We start from the raw sequence: 16,844 nt of genomic DNA, 5'->3' as shown, positions 1-16,844 counted from the left end.
TACAACGGGTGCCCTATCACACCATACAAGCGCACATACATTCGAGTTACCAATCCCTCATATTCTCTCTCTCCTCTTAACGACCCACATGCTCTACGAGATCTATCATTTTCTTGGAAACAATTTTTCTCCACGAAAGAATGCTATTACTTTAAACGGGCCTATAGGACATCGATCCAAGCGCACATTCGTGTCTCAAATTCTGCGATAAGGATTCTAGGAATTTCCACTAGCGCTGCCATAGATTTCAAGCGGGCCTATTGATCACGTGATCTTTGATATAAAAGCTCGATTGCTGAGTTCCACATAGTTCCACATAGACACTTGATTAGCTTACATTCTTTCAAGTTGGAAATAAAAAACATTCAAATATCTTAAAAATGAGTGGTTTTACACTATTGAACCTTAAAGGAGTTGACAATGATGTTATGAAGACAAGCGCTCCCAATATAGCAGTTGTAATTGGAAATGATTGCCGACTAACATTTGAGTGGGATGAGATGTGGTAGATATGTCATATCATTGAGTATATTTAGGTCGGGAGAGAAATTATGTTTCACTGCAAAAGTTAATATAATGCATACAACGAGGTTACAACAGGAAATAAATGCTAACATGAAGCATATTGAGGAAAATGAATTGACTCACCTAATGAGAAGAGAGTGAAAATATAGTCTATTATTACATTTCTGACGATAAAATGTTTTATAGTGATTTGTTTTGGTTAGGTATTTTAGTTGATCTGTTACTCCACTAACTCTAGGGGCGGCCAATAGGCATTGAGAGTGTACACAAAGCAGAAACTTGCAATTGTTAGTTTAGTCTATATTTGGTAGCGGGAATGTCAAGAAAACAAAAATGGATGTATTCGAGAATTAGAAAATCTTATGGAATCTGGTAACATTGGAAAAGCGGTTGAATCTAAATGAACAGTTTCAGATGTTAATTTTACAAAAGAAAATATTCTCTGAAACAATTCTTGAAATTATCATGGAAAAAAATTCTCCATCTTTAAATTACTGTGTGAGGCTTTTACGTTGTGGACCAAGTGCATTTACTCAGATTATTGATGCAATAATTGAAACAAAACAAAATGATGTTGTGGTTTGGCTTTTAGCCACTACCTAGAAATTCATTTGAGATGGTCATTTTGTAAGACAATAAGAAATAAGTTGAATCGGACAATACTCAAATCTTTAGTACCAGACAAGTCCAAAACAATGATACCATGACTTTTTGCGAACACTGTGTTGGTTATACCATTTTCATATAATGTAGAACCGCGATCCAGGGATTACATTTTCAATTCATATTGAGTCCTATAGGATTTATTAAAGAATAAATTTTAGATAGGAATTCCATTTACTTTACTTACAAAAGAGGAAAGATCAAACAGTCTAAGTTCATGTGGAGAACATGTCTAAGGTCCTATGGCACTGACGCTTTTTACAAAAGCCAAAGCAAGTTTTGAAGGAATTTCACCATTGATGAATGAAGAATCGGTGCAGGTGCTTGAACCAGTGATTATATGGCGTTGATTGGTGAATGTTTGAGGAACGACACGTTTGATATTATTTTCAGAGGCTGTTATTTTTCAATTGCCAAATCAACAGAACTCATAACCTGTTGTTTTCGTACATGAAGTATTGCCAAGGTGAGATTGGCATTTGTATCGGGTGATGCATCAAGTGTTTTTATCAAGAAGAAATTGAACAGAGTGAGCTGTAGCTTTATGTCAATTTTAACATTGGGCGACATCCATTGAGATATATTAAATATTTCATGATTTAGTCTACCAACTAAATTATACTCCTTGTTCACTGCCCAATTGAGTTATCCATCAGTATCAACATTTGACCTATAGTCATAGCCCATCACCAGACCTCTCAATTTATTATAGACCTAGGAGTTTGGAGACATCGGCGAAAGTTGTGTTTAGCCTGAATATTTTGGTTTAGTATCAAGAGTATTCATTAATGTTCAATTTTTGTAGACACATAATCGTTTAAGTAGACTGTTTAGTAGACAATTTACATAGGACAATCTATTGGTAAGGGCGGGAGCTAGATTGTCAGACTTTTTCCTTACCCCAACTTTTAAATCAATAAATGTAGATGATATATCTATCAAATAGTCTTCATTGGAATAAAGTTGAAAATTTATGTTTTCACAGAGAATTTGTTGTGGGTAGAATTGTTCAAAGTATCCATGTTTTACACTAACATCTACACTTTCTGCATTGGAAAGATTTAAAGCTGTGGTAACAGTGGGATGAGATTCCTTGTGGGGTAGATATGTCACTTAAGTCTATGAAAAGAAATCCTTTTTCAATCTAACAATTTTTCTTCTTGGTTTCTTTTTCTTATTCTTCTTTCACAAGAGTGATTCGTTTCTGACTTGAGTAAAGACTGATGAGTGATGAGGTGCTTCTCGGCCCTTTTAAAGCATTTCCACTTCGTCGTGATTTCAATTGCTCACCAAGGGATCTTAAACTGGACCTGATATTATGTGAAATACTTTTTTAAATATTTGCCAGTCCCCCAATCGTGTAGTGTAGAGGATGCAAAATCCACGGCAGCCGAGACAATATATTTTTTTAGCCAGAGGTAGTACCGAGTGAAACAGCTTAGCAAAACAAATTCCAAGATTATATCCCAATATTGAGGAACGACCTTTGTAATAGTCCATACCATGACCCAATAGTCGTTGTTGGAGAGTAGTAAAATATCAATCAATATCAGGACAAACAAATATATTTTTTCTTTTAGCCATCTCGCTGTTATTGTGGAATGGGTCAAAAATGACATGTAATCGCAGCCAAACCTTTTGCTATTGCTAGAGGACCACCTAATTGACTTCTTAGTGTTAACTGACAGAGTTCTAAATATGAAGTTTTACAGAAATATATTGAACATGCTTTACATTATAGTGATGAACATCTCCATGGGTGATTTTTCGTTCAAAAACACGTAGAAAGACAGCATTGGAATTACCAACTGTCGATGTTTCAACAAAGGACGTATACAGAAATTTACAAGAGTCCGAGACGAAACCGTTTGGATAGTCTGAAAAAAACACGAGTCATCCCATTGACAGTTCCAGCATTTTTACCATTGATTATGTTGTGTTTAAAGCCAAGAAGATCTCATAGATTATCATTGATATGAATAAGTTCATTGTCAACGGGCGAGCTAATGTAACTCTTGCTGTGTTCCATTGAATTATTAAATTAGAATGTAGCTTTCTTGTGAGCAGATATTTTTCTATTGATTATTCGACACAGATTAGTCATACTACCAAATTCTGTATATTTCAATCTGACATGGGGATATTCACTATATTTACGTGCTTCTATCGATTCATATTTAACAAAGAGTGAGATATCGAATGGTATAATTTTTATCTCATACGTACGATCTTTTCTTAGGATGTTATATGTATTTTTGAGAACACAGTCGACAAGAGCAACTTCATATTTTCATCGTCGAGTTTGATGGTGAGGGAGAACTTTGTCCAAAAATCACTTGTTATATTCAAATAATGGTAGAGGGGTGGGATACGTTGGACATAAACGTCACATACATCATTGGGCATTGTGCAAGTCCTCAGTGGATATCCACGAATCATAATCAGAGTTGTAACCTAGCCAACGAACAAACAAATGTCTATTGCCCCTGCAAATACGAGGCTTTAATATCTTTTAATATCAGATTAGAATCTGACACATTCCTGTGTTTTTAGCTTTTTGTAATTCGTAATCATGAAAAACTGCCAAGAATTTCATCATTTTTCATGTGACGTAGACGATGCGTTATGGGTGTTTGTTTAAGATTCTGGAGATTTTATTAACTTAAGTGGGCCATTTTTTAATCTGCAATATATTGAAATTAAAAGTCGAATGGAACGTTCTTTACATGGGGATCCGTTTGAATCTTGTTATGACAATCCTGATCAAAGATGAATTCAAGAGCTTTAGCAACTTCAACTCCTCTCTTTGACCGCAGTGGAATGACATAAGCATAATGAAGAAAAACACTGATGCAAGTAGAATATACCGGTATAGCTCATTGTGAGGCCGTTGAATCTCATCTCAGAGTAAGAAGATCTGCTCTTGATGTTTGCAATGGGAAAAAGGCTTTAGTTTTTCAATAGTGACTACGACGAACTCTATAATTACGATGTATGGTATAACTTGATCCATTCTGTAAATACTCTACCGCCAGTTTCTTTTCAAGTCCAGTGACTTGAGCAAGTGTTGTGGATGAACTTAAACTTCCCACTTCACCAATATTCTCATAAACATATTTCAAAGCTTCAACCATTTTTAACGTAAACATGCAGTGAAGTGTCCACTGCCTATTTGCATACTAAGAGGTGATGGTGAGAGAGATGCAGTGACATTAAGACGTCTTCACTTGAGTCCCCACACTCTCTTTAAATTGCCACTTGGTGTGCTAGTATTTTTTTTCGAAAATGATTGAAAAACATCTTTTGATACTTGACTAAATTCCTTTAATCGTTTTGAAACGTGTTTATTGCCAATCAGACTTTTGGGGAAGTTTGATGAGGGTAAAAATTTATGCAAATGGATGGCAAATAATACAAGTTTTTTACGATTTGTGATCAAGTCTTATAATAAATCAAGCAGAATATAGGTCTTACCATGGATTATAACTTGATTACTACCACCACTAGCATCAATTTGAACATATTCACCTTCAGTGAGATAAGTCAAAAGTCTTTTACACTGCTCACGATATGAATGAGGCATTAAATTTGCAACGCTTGTCAAAACTTTAGTCAAATTTTCTTCTTTTGGTGGTGTTTTTGGTGTTGGTGGTGGTGGAGAATTTTGAGTCATTTCCTTTTTGCGATCAATGATATTTATAATGACAGGTTTCTCGCAATAGGGTTTATGTTTGTCGACTTGCCGAAGTGGATTTTGAAGCGAAACTAATTTTTCATCGTCGGCAATCGTCTCATTGTTAATAAATTTATTGAGATTGTCCTCGAAATACTTCTTTGGCGAAAGGAAGAGTTCAATAGGAGTCAATTTTTAGGGTTTGACCATCTAGAGAAAACTGTTTACAAGCCCTGCAATGATCGGCAGAAAAAGAGTAAAGAAGCTACCACCCACTTGAAGAAGTAGTTTCTTTTAAAATCGTTTCTTTTATTTTTATTTGCTGCTGCTAGGGCACGTACAAGTGAGCGATGTTGCTTTGTCTGTTGCTTAATACCTTATTGCAGTTGAACATTGCCTTCAGTTAAATTTAAACAAAGCTCTGATATGAGATTAATGAATTCTCTGTCGGCACCATGTTTGAGTATGACCTTCCTAAGCCGTGGTTTCGAATTACTTAACACGGTAAAAAAATGTCAGTATTCATGTAGTTTATTCAGTGTCATGATTGCCACTAACGACTTTTTTTTACTATTTACCCGAAGATATACAGTAATTTCGTTGTCAAAAATATCGGTGAGTACACGTATATCCTCGGGTGTGTTCTTATTCAGGTTTAGATGAATATAACCATAGGGTTTATTGGTAGCCTTTTTTAGTATGTAGAGAGTAGAACTTTCGCTTCACCTGGATATACTTGTCTGTTTAAAGTTATGAGGGAACTAGAATCACGAACAACCCTATAGATGACATAGCAGGTGTAATTTAAAGCAAGTGTTCTTATACACTTCTCTGGCGAAAGAGAAAGTGTAGAATTGGGGTTACAGAAATCCGTTGTTGATGAGATCGGCCAGTGACACCATTCTCCCGAGATCATTCAATGGATCTAGCTAAATCATCAATAATCAATCAAGAGTTTGGTTCAATACTATTGAAGACGTCAAGTCCCTGTATGAATTTCGTGGCTGGGGCAATAGTTTTTATTTTATCATAGGATTCTTGCCAAGCAATGTGGCAATAGTAAATGTTTTTTTGGATTTGCTTAAAACAATTTATCACGATTCTGAATTATTTTTGTTAAAAGTGTCGTTTTACCAGATATTGATTGTCCGCAAAAAAACAATCTAAATGAAGTCTTAAATTCATGAATAGTCCCATGCAATGTCAAAATACTTTTGACTGTAGAATGAATCTATCCCTTGAATAAATATTATTAATTCTCTAATAGGATTTGAGAACAATGAATTTTAAAAGAATAATGCGCATTTTTATTTACAAATAAAAGGCACTACAAAAGAAATAATACATGCTTTTTTATTTACAAATAAATGGCACTACAAAAATAAATTCAAAACAATAATACATGTTTTAAGACAAAAATGCAATACAACAAAGCACTTATTACAATTAGAAAGCCCCTCCCCCCAGAATGGCACAGCAGCCACTGGCGGTAGCTGGCCGAAGGCCCCTGCCCCTCCGGGCCGGTCATGGGACAAAAAACAACTTTTTTTTACCAATTTTTATTTACAAAAAAATCACATAGGACTCTACCTTGCTAAAGAACGTAAAACCACTACTGAGTTGGAAAAAAACCTCCCATCCATCCTAGGCAGCGTAATCGTGCTGCCTAAGTAAAGAACGATGTGGGCAAAATATATTTTTTTTGTTTTCTTCCATACCAGGGCACTTCGTATCGAAGGAGTTGTCGTGGAAACTTCGAAAAGAGCTTATTCGATTGTAAATTGGAATGGCTAGTGCTCTTTTAAATAGTCGAAAGTGATTGGAAGACAGCTAACACCCCTTCCACGCCCACCATTTCCTCAAACACATCCAATAAAGATTTTGAGACAGCCATTTTGTTCCACGCAGCTCAAAGTTCAGAAAATTATACCTTTGAAGATGAAAACCCCCCACAGCCCTCAGGGCAAGGGTTATAAGTTACGCCCTGGGGGCATATAAGGTTTTTATTGAATTCGTTATCGTAAAAACTTCATAAAGGGCTCAATCGATCAGAAATTGAAATGGCTAGCGCCCTTTTTAATAGTCGACAGTGATTAGAAGGCATCTAACACTTCTTCCACGCCCACCATATCCCCAAACACATCCAATCAAAATTTTGAGATAGCCATTTTGTTCAACGTAGTTCAAAGTTCTAGAAATTACACCTTTGAGCAGGACACTCCCCCCACAGTTTTCAGGTCAAGGGCTATAAATTATGCCCTGGGGGCATATAAGGTTTTTATTGAAATCTTTGTTGTTCAAACTTGAAAAGGGGCTAATTTGATTGGAAATTCAAGCGGGTAGTGCTCTTTTTAATAGTCGAAAGTGATTTGAGGGTAACTAGCCCCCGCCTCACGCCCACCTTTCCCCCAAACACATGCAATAAAATTTTTTACACTGCCATTTTTCCGACGTACTTTAAAGTTCTGGGAATTAGGTCTTTGAGGATAACAACCCCTCCACCTCAGAGCCCTCAGGGTAAGGTTACAAGTTATGCCCTGGGGGTATACAAGGTTTTTATTGAAAGCTTTGCTGTAGAATCTTGAAAAAAGGTGCATTCAATAGCAAATTCAAAGGCCTAGTGCCCTTTTTAATAGTTAAAAGTGACTGGATGGCAACTAACCCCCTTCTATAACCCCCTCAGAGCCCTCAGTGAAAGGGTTGTATGTTATACCCTGGGGGCAAATAAGGTTTATATAGAAAATTGTTGTAGAAGTTTCAAAAAGGACAGATTTGATGGAAAACTGAAAGGGCTAGTGCCCTTTTTAATAGTCGATAGTGAGTGGAGAGTAATTAACCTCTCTCTCACGCACACCATTTCCCTAAACACATTCAATCAAAATTTAGAGATCGCCATTTTGTTCAACGTAGTTGAAAGTTCTGGAAATTATGTATTTAAGGATGACAAACCCCCCAGAGACCCCAGGGTAAAGGTTGTAGGGTATGCCCTCGGGCATATAAGGTTTTTATAGATAGCGCTGTCGTAAAACTTCAAAAGGGGCTCATTCAATTAGAAATTGAGAGGGCTAGTGCCCTTTTTAGCTGTCGAAAGTGATTGCAGGGTAACTGACCCCCCTCTCACGCCCACCATTCCCCAAAACACATCCAGTCAGAATTTTCAAATAGCCATTTTGTTCAAAGTAGTAGAAAGTTCTGAAAATTAGGTGTCTCAAGATAACACCCCCCTCAGGGCAAGGGCTGTAAGTTATGCCCTGGTTGAATACAAAATTTTTATTGAAAGTATTGTCGTAGAAACTTCAAAAGGGCTCATTTGATTGGAAATTTAAAGGGCTAGTGCCTTTTTAATAGTTAAAAGTGATTGGAGAGCAACTAACACTCCGCTCATGCCCACCATTTTGAGATAGTTTTTTGTGAGAGTTTTGAGATAGTCATTTTGTTTAACGTAGTTGAAAGTTCTGGAAATTAGATCTTTGAGGATAACAATCCCCCTCACAGCCCTTAGCGTAAGGGTTGTAATTTGTGCCCTGGGGGCATATAAGATGTTTATAGAAAGCGTTGTCGTAGAAACTCAAAAAGCGCTCACTCGATTGGGAATCGAAAGGCCCAGTGCCCTTTTTAATGGTTGAAAGTAATTGGAAGGCTTGACATTTTTATAGTAAAGATCGTAATTGTCATAGGAACTTTTATAAGGGTTCATTCGATCGAAAATAGAAAGGGCTGATGCCCTTTTTAATAGTCGAAAGTGATTCACTTTCAAACACTCCCATTTGCCCATTATGTTTAAAAACTAAATGTTGCCTTAAGATTAAATCAAAATCCACTATCTTAATGCTAATTCCCAATAAGGCATCTCAGCAGTAACCCAAGAACGACTGAGGGTATAATGTTCAAACTTTCGGGGCTACTTCTGTTCTTAACACTTAACCAAATCAAAATAGCGTAAATGTATTCAAGATATCGAAAAAATTAAACAGATTTTTTTTGCGAATGGTATCAAGTTTTCCGTTTCAGGTCAACTAGAGGAGGTATGAAAGTAAATTGAACACTCCTATTTTTTTCCAGATTTTTAAAAGGGTGTATGTTGTTAAAAATTGCTGAAAATTTTTTTCCAGCATACAAATAGCAGGCTAAACTATAAAGTCTTACAAAAACTAAAAGATTTAAAGTATTATTTTCGTTTTCCCTGAAAAGTCTATGTGAATATAAAATGAACAGAAATTAATTAAAAAAAACTTCTTCAACAAAAAAAGCTTTTCAAAGAAAAGTAAAGAGCTCCATTAAACCAAATATGAGCGAAAATAAAATCAAATAATCTATCAAGCGTGAACTGCAACAAATCAGCATCGACTAATAAATGCACCCCAAAACGACTGGAATCAAAATCCCTATGCCTCTCCAAGGTCAGAACATAATTTGCACTTTACTGAAAAAATACAAATTAATGTGCATTGTGAGTTTAAAATACACATACTGGTATTTATAATCAAAAAGTTAATATTATTTAATTTATTAAAGTTATAAAAGTAAAAACATTTATATTTTTTTCAGTAAAGTGCAAATTATGTTCTGGCCTTGGGAAGGAATAAGGGTTTTGAGCCCAGCTATTGTTATTTTCTGCGCGTTTTGAGTTTGACTCAGTTATTTATCGTAATTTCTTTTCGTTTTGGGTTTCATTTATTTACCGATGCTGATTTGTAGTAGTTTCACGCTTGGTAGATTATTTGATTTTATTTTTTCTCAATTTTGGTTTAATGATGTTCTTTACATTTCTTCCGAAAACTTATTTTGTGGAAAAAGTTTTTCATCGATAAAAAAAATAACTTCTGATTGGACTTTTATTATTACCTCATTGTGTGTTTGCACACAGTACACCTTCAGACCTACAACCAAACCAATGGAAATCAAGTCGCTCCCCGTCTCAGATTTTATCATTAATAATGGATTTGGGGCCTGGTCCTTCACTAGATCCGGGCAAATGGACTCGTCCCAATTGGTAAAGTTCATTCGAGAGCTACTTTGCTTACTTTTTTCCGAATCTTCTAATAAATTCGCGGTTTTAATGTAGAGAAAAGTGAATCGATATCCCCATAGTATATTTGAACTTGTTCCTCCCAGAGATATTGGCGCCTACACACTTTGCAAAAGAATTACAACATGATTTTTTTATTTATGTTATTGCGCTGCCGCCAGCAATGATTTAATTTAAAATAATGTTTCGTTTTTTCCTCTGCAAGAGGACCATATTGAAGTCTATGATGGTGAATGACATGAAGTTTGGATCGGCAATGATTGAGCACATTCCTTTGGGTCGGTCACAACTTCACAATGACTTCAATTGCGTACACTCTCGTACATTTTACCGAAGGCTGAACTCAAAATTAGTTTAAAAAATTCTTTTTCAACCTTATTTTATGCTTTAGAACATTTACTGACTTAAGTGTCATTAAACGTTTTCAAATAGGGTTTTTAGTCAGATTGGAGGGGTCTATGTGTCTTTGTCGGCAATAAGAGGCAATAAGGTCGGCAATAAGATATGTTTTGAAGGTAACCGGTCTGTTTATGCATGGAAAAACTAAATCATTTACTGAGTCATGGTGCCCCACCGGTTTTCACCATCTATTTAAAAAACCTTCCTCGCGGTCCATTCTCCTCGACACTGGCAACATTGGGGAAATTTAAAGCACATGAATTGTTCAACCATTAGTAGTTACCACAAGGCAAAGACTAGTGAGACATTGCCGACTGATAAAGGGAGTTCCTATCCAAGAAAATTGCATCCGACTTTACACCGATGTCCTGTCCAGTCGAGTCAGTTTTAAGGATACGATTTCCGTGGAAAAATATCCTCTCCTCATTGATCTCACTACAAATAAATGCTGATCCACATCGGTGATCAATTCTATTTTTTTTATTTTAAGAATTAAATCCATAGCCAGATGAGGAGTGGAAAATAATAGCTCAAATCTAAAGTTAATTCCCCACAGATTTTATCCGTGTTCTTACACACAGTATCCAGCAATGTCAATACATCACTTGCCAGGTGCAATCTAAAATAATCCTCCCCATTTTTACACCCTCCCTTAGCCCAAACACCTTGGAAATTCATACTCAGCAGGGCATGGATGATCGGGAAGTGAATCATAGAACGATTCGATGGACTGTAATTTATCATCACGAAGTTTCGAGGTGACATTGTAGTACACATACGGTTATATGCCCTTAAACAATAATAAATCATACATTTCATCGTCTAGAAAGTGCTGTTTAAGGAGGTTGAAACTATTAAAATCGTCGCTTTTCTGTACTTGAATTAATTCACTAAAGATTTTGAGGAAGAAGCTATAGGAGTCTAAAAACGGATCTTATTCAAGAACATTTTACAATTATCTATTATTTGTCATTTGAATTCTAAGAGCATCAGCTTTTACGATGATTTGGGTATGATAGTATAAGAAAAAGAAATCTCTACCCATGCGCCATCTACAAGTCCACCTCGTTGGAAACGTGCCAGCTCCGGTAATACGAACTTCAAATCATTGCTGGAATTGTGCATATAAGCAGGTAGAAAATATTATTGACTAACGTTTAAATAACCTGATTGATGAGCCATTTCACGAGAGTGACTCAATCCCGATACAATCAAGTTGCCCAAATGATCGTGGCAACGGACTATCCCTTTAACCCCACTCCCTTTACCCTCAACAAATTCCCCCTTACAATCCAAACAAATTTTTCAGTTTTAATATCCAACTCATCCTCCGGTGATATGGTCATTGGATACTCTGTATTTCGCAGCCGTGAGATTGACTTATTCACTGTCTGTGAGTGCTCTCAAGGCTGAGACAAGACAACCCCCCCCAATCTCGCAACTACCTCTACCAATTGCATGGTATTACACGAGTCATATTTGTACGTTGGCACAAGAGACTGCAATGACCTCACGTTTTTAACATGATTTAAATTTGATGGATCGTACACATCTATGAGTTTGGCTTCACAGTCTAAAGAATCTTGTCACTCTGTAGGAGTGAATTCTGAAAGTTCTTAAATTGCAAGATGGCCCTGTCACCGCTTACAGTTTGCACAGATTGGCATCCTAGACGCTTGCAGTGCCTCATATGATGTTTTAAATTTAATTCTGTAAGGAATCTAGAAAGACATGTTGGACAATAGTAGCATGTCCCATTACACCCCTCTTTACCCTCACATAGAGCCCGACTAATATTTGGTATTGGAAAAAAAACTTTCAATTGAGTCGGGTTCACTGGCAGGCTTGCAAAGAAGCAATACTCAATGTTTCACCGATTCAATGGATTGAACCCCAAATGAATGTATTATCCCTTTTTTTACTACGCTCCCCCTCCTCAAATTCTGTATTGTATTTTGAAACAGTAACACCAATATTTAAATATTTTTAGCCCACTCAAAAATATTTATCCCATTAAGTAGTACTGGATACTGACCATTTAAACAATTAAAATCTACTTTAGGGAATTTTGGGCTCCCATTAACTGCAAATCTCTCCAACTTTGTCTTACTAGCTTTCTTTTGCAGGGGTTCGTGAGCTGCCACAGGGAAAGCATATTTGAAACACTAAAGTTCTGTTTCGAAATTGAAGCGTTGTACACCTTTGCATCCCTATAAATCTACATTATATTTTTTATTACTCCTCCTCCCCGTCCCCCCCCCCCCTCTTAAGATAAAATTCTTTTTAAATATACTCCCGTTAACATCTAAACTCTCAATAAATAAAACCACCGACCCACTACTCATCAAACTTTAATTATCCAAAATCGTCATTATACTAGTAACCCAATCCATAAAACAATCTCAAAATTATGCAAGTCCTGATGAAGTGGTAGTATTTCAGTTTACAAATAACATAAATGCACCTGATCCGCCTTTTCATTTGAATAAATAATTTTTGTACGATGGACGCCTTAATCCCATCCCTACCAACCCTCCCAAATCACTCTTTCAAGAATTGCTTGTGTAATTGGAGTGCAAATGGGAGGATAGGTCTGTCCAACCCCGTAATATCCTTGCATTTGCATCGCAAATGGTAGGATAGCTCTATATACTGCTTGTGAATGGTTATCTCTTGTGTAAAGTTATTTTAGTTTTTTAGATTAATTTTCTTATGTTACTAGGTTTTAGACAATAGAAAACTAAAGGTCATAAGGGCAATAAGATTTCGATGTTTTATTGTTTGTCCATAAAAAGAAGAAAAAATTTAGTATGGAAAAAACGATTCCTATTTTTACAGAAGAAAAATTAGTACCCCCGCTCTTAACCAGAATTTATATATTGTCAAGCATAATTTTATCTCGAAAGAATTTATCTCCCTTTTCAGCAAAGCAAAAAGTGAAAATTTGCGAGAAATCAAACGAGAAAAATCCATAGTTTTCACGCTCCCTCCTGGGAATATAAAAGAAACTTTATCGAAAGAAAGCTAGAAAAAAAATTAAAAATATGCCTAGAGACGCAACGCATATATTTACACATTATTCCTCTGTGGTCAAAGGTTTATATAATTTAAAAGAACCTGCGCTTCAGTAAATCTTCTCATTGTAGGTATGTATCTTTTTTCTTAAACCCCCCCCCTTTTACATAATGTCCTAAAAATATTTGTTAGGCATTAATTTTGGAAACAACTCGTTTCCCTCTTCCATACAACATAGAATTTGGCAAAGCCCACTATGGTTTTTAACTTTGATACACAAGGCTAGAAAGAAAAGTCTTTAGGAGTTACATGAAGTCTATATTAAGTGTAAATTGAATAGCATTTTTACCTAAGATCGCAAATTTTAGGCCTATTCGCTGGGTTAACGATCTTTTTATTATCTAATTTAAAGCCTATATCTAAATACCATCTGTTTCTTGAGCTTATAACATTTCGACAGTTATGCTATGGGTTAGTAGCCTACGGAACTATCTAAATTATTATCTTCCATTTTGAGTACTCAGTGTTTATATGGGGGGGGAAGGGGCAATGCCTCGCTTCTAACACCTTCGCTGTGAGGTGAAAACAAACTGTTTCTTCGCGTGAAAAATAAGGGGGAGGATTCTTTGTGCAGACATGTACACCCTTTGAGAAGAAAACTAATGTGGTCATTCCGACACGCAACTCTGAAGTTTAGTGTTTGGTTAGCTTTAAATTATACCATATTTATGGCTGACTATTTTGAGATCTATATTTTAAATCATTGTATTGGATTTGATGCAGCTGTTGGCTCTAAAGAATAATGCTTTTTTTAAAATTATTTTCTAAATGGTAAAAATAGAAACACTGATTTCTATACTACGGCTACAGACTACTGATTGTCAAGGTTTATTTTTCCACAAGTTGTGCAATATAAGCGTTTGATTTCACGCAAATTTTCATTTTTTGCTTTGCTGAAAAGGTAGATAAATGCTTTCTAGACAAAATTATGCTTGACAATATATAAATTCTGGTTAAGAGAAAGGGTACTAAATTTTCTTCTGTAAAAAGAGGAATCGTTTTTTCCATACTAAATTTTTTCTTCTTTTTAAGGACAATTTTGAAGAATGTGTGCCTCCCCCTCAAAAGAGAGCTAAGGCTAATGGTGCTACTCCAATGCAACAACTGGAGATAGCTGAGCCATCCAGGGCCACGCTTTACCAGCCCCCTGTGTCCTCCATGCAGACAGCAATACAGTCTGGTCAAAAACCGAAAAGACATTGGACCTCAAGGATGGCGGACCCCGCTGTACAAGCCAGTAAAATCGCCGCCGCCACCACATCTATCCAAGAAACGGACGTCACCGTCCCATCTATCCCCCATCATGCTTTGCCAGGGCCTTCAGGCACTCAACTGCAGCCCGAATATAAAAATGTAAGGATTTTTATCGTTTTTCAACACAATAAAAGCGTGTCAGAGACATTTTTCGCTATTTTTCAACCTGATAAAATATAGCGTTCCCCCTTTGAATTGTTTAATTATTGCATACATTCAGCCAGCTGAATTCTCTTAGTGAAGCCAAAAAAGGTACTATATTCAGGTCATAAGTTCCCCATAGTAAGTAGCAAAATCTTTGCGATATAAACTGCTTTATTAACAAATGCTTAATCTTGCTTCTACTAATATAATAAAAACAATTTTCTATCGGAATGAGTTGTGTATGATGAGAGGATACGACCTAAAAGGGATAGGCTATGCATTTCAAATCAAGTTAAGACCCCGGTTTTTTTCAAAGCAGATAGAGCATTAATATGAAATTTTTTGAGGGGTTGTTTGAACAAAATCAAAACCTACTATGTCATCCTCTAGATTATATTAAATTGGAACTTTCAGAATATATAGAGTAGGGAACAGTGAATTAACCAAATGTTACTATGTGCATGCTGCTACTAAGCACGTTATAAATAATATGTAAATAATAATCCAATTTTAAAAAAAGTGTGATTTAGACACTTTGAAAATAAGCTATTTTCTTTTATAGGTTGCATTGGTTCCATATTCACCACCTCCCCCCTGCTCATCAGTTGGAGAAGAAGAAGACGCGCCTGTGGAGTTCTGCAACAATTCACCGTGGAATGGTATCATTAACGAAATTCCAGATAATATTGATGATTTTTTAACTGATTTTTTTAATGTTGATAGTAGCGCAGTTGAGCAGGGGGACTTACCTTTGCTAAGTCCAAACACCTTACAGCTTTTAGATGATTGTACCCGGCAATTAACAGGGAACCCTCCCCCCTCAGATTACATTCTTCCACGTCCAACTACTGAAATGGTTTCCCATAGCCCTATTATTGAAAAATGTGGGGGAGGGGGTGGTGATAATATACAAGAGGGGGAGGAAGAGGGGGACAATACTCAATTTATGAGACTTCCCAAATTCTAACTGTCAAATTCAATTTTAAATACGATAGTTGTTTACACTGCAACTTTTAGGTATCCTTTTAATTCGCTTAAGGGGGGTAATTTTGTATTTGACCCTATAGAAATTGTCCATGAACATGTAGATAGAATTCGTGCACTGTTAGAAAACCAGATTCAGTTGTGGGGTGGTAGGGATTCAATTAAGATTTCAACTGTTTTAAGGGTATTCTATTTAAATGAAGGTAAAAGTGAAGTTTATGATCATTATGTACATACCGAGATGCAATTGGTCTATCCGTATTTAGAAAATTATGAAACAGTTTTTATGAATTGGTTAGATCACATTATTACGTATCTCGAAAATTATAGCGAAAATGGGAGTGGGTCTGTAGTTCCTTTTGTTGAAAATTTAAGTTTAAATATTTGTAAATTTAAAAAAGATTTTATTTTAAGAGGGGGGCATGGGCCGAGGGCAATAGTTTTAAAATATAATCCAGATTTAGAAGGATGTCAATGTGTTCAGCGAATCTGTTTTGAAACAGGCCAAAAATGTTTCATGTACGCTTTCCTCATTTCAGCTTTCGAACCACTGCGAAATGACGCTACAAAGACAAATTTAGAATATTGGGCTGTGCATGGGAAGGTGGGGTCCGATTTTCCCATTGTAAATTTTTCTTGTTTAGAGGGAAAATACCCAGTAACACTAAGGTCTATTGATATTTTTGAAAGGGCCAATGCCCAATTAAATATCGGTGTTACTGTGGTTCAGTATGAAACTGAATTAGAGGATGGAGTTCGTTCTAATAAAAGGAGTTGTAGTTCCAAGTAAGGGGCCCGTCAATTGAGTAGGGGAAGCACTGGATTTGGCTTTTGTACACACCACCCAGTGAACCCATTGCAATTGGTCATTTCAACCCTATTACAGACATCAGCAGACTTCTGGGGGAGGGTAAGACTAAGGGGACAAGTTTCTACTGTCCAACATGCCTGTCTAGATTCTGGACTGAATTAAAGTTACAAAATCATATGAAGCATCGTAGCGGCATGACTACCAGTCAGTGGCAACAGTTTTAGATGATAGGACCATTTTAGACTTTAATAATTTTCAAAATACCCTCATCCAAAGCAGTATAATGT

The 16,844-nt window shown here is 36.2% G+C and overlaps 1 long non-coding RNA gene across 1 annotated transcript in view; it reads right to left on the bottom strand.

Moving 5' to 3' along the window:
* The window catches only part of LOC148945010 (uncharacterized), a 540,330-nt gene that overhangs the window by 256,891 nt on the left and 266,595 nt on the right, over positions 1-16,844 (bottom strand). The window lies entirely within an intron of this gene.

This window comes from Artemia sp. Qi Xiang Cuo, chromosome 13, assembly GCF_049724085.1.
Source record: "Artemia sp. Qi Xiang Cuo chromosome 13, ASM4972408v1, whole genome shotgun sequence".
NCBI lineage: Eukaryota > Metazoa > Arthropoda > Branchiopoda > Anostraca > Artemiidae > Artemia > Artemia sp. Qi Xiang Cuo.
This window is presented reverse-complemented; position numbering and strand designations above follow the sequence as displayed.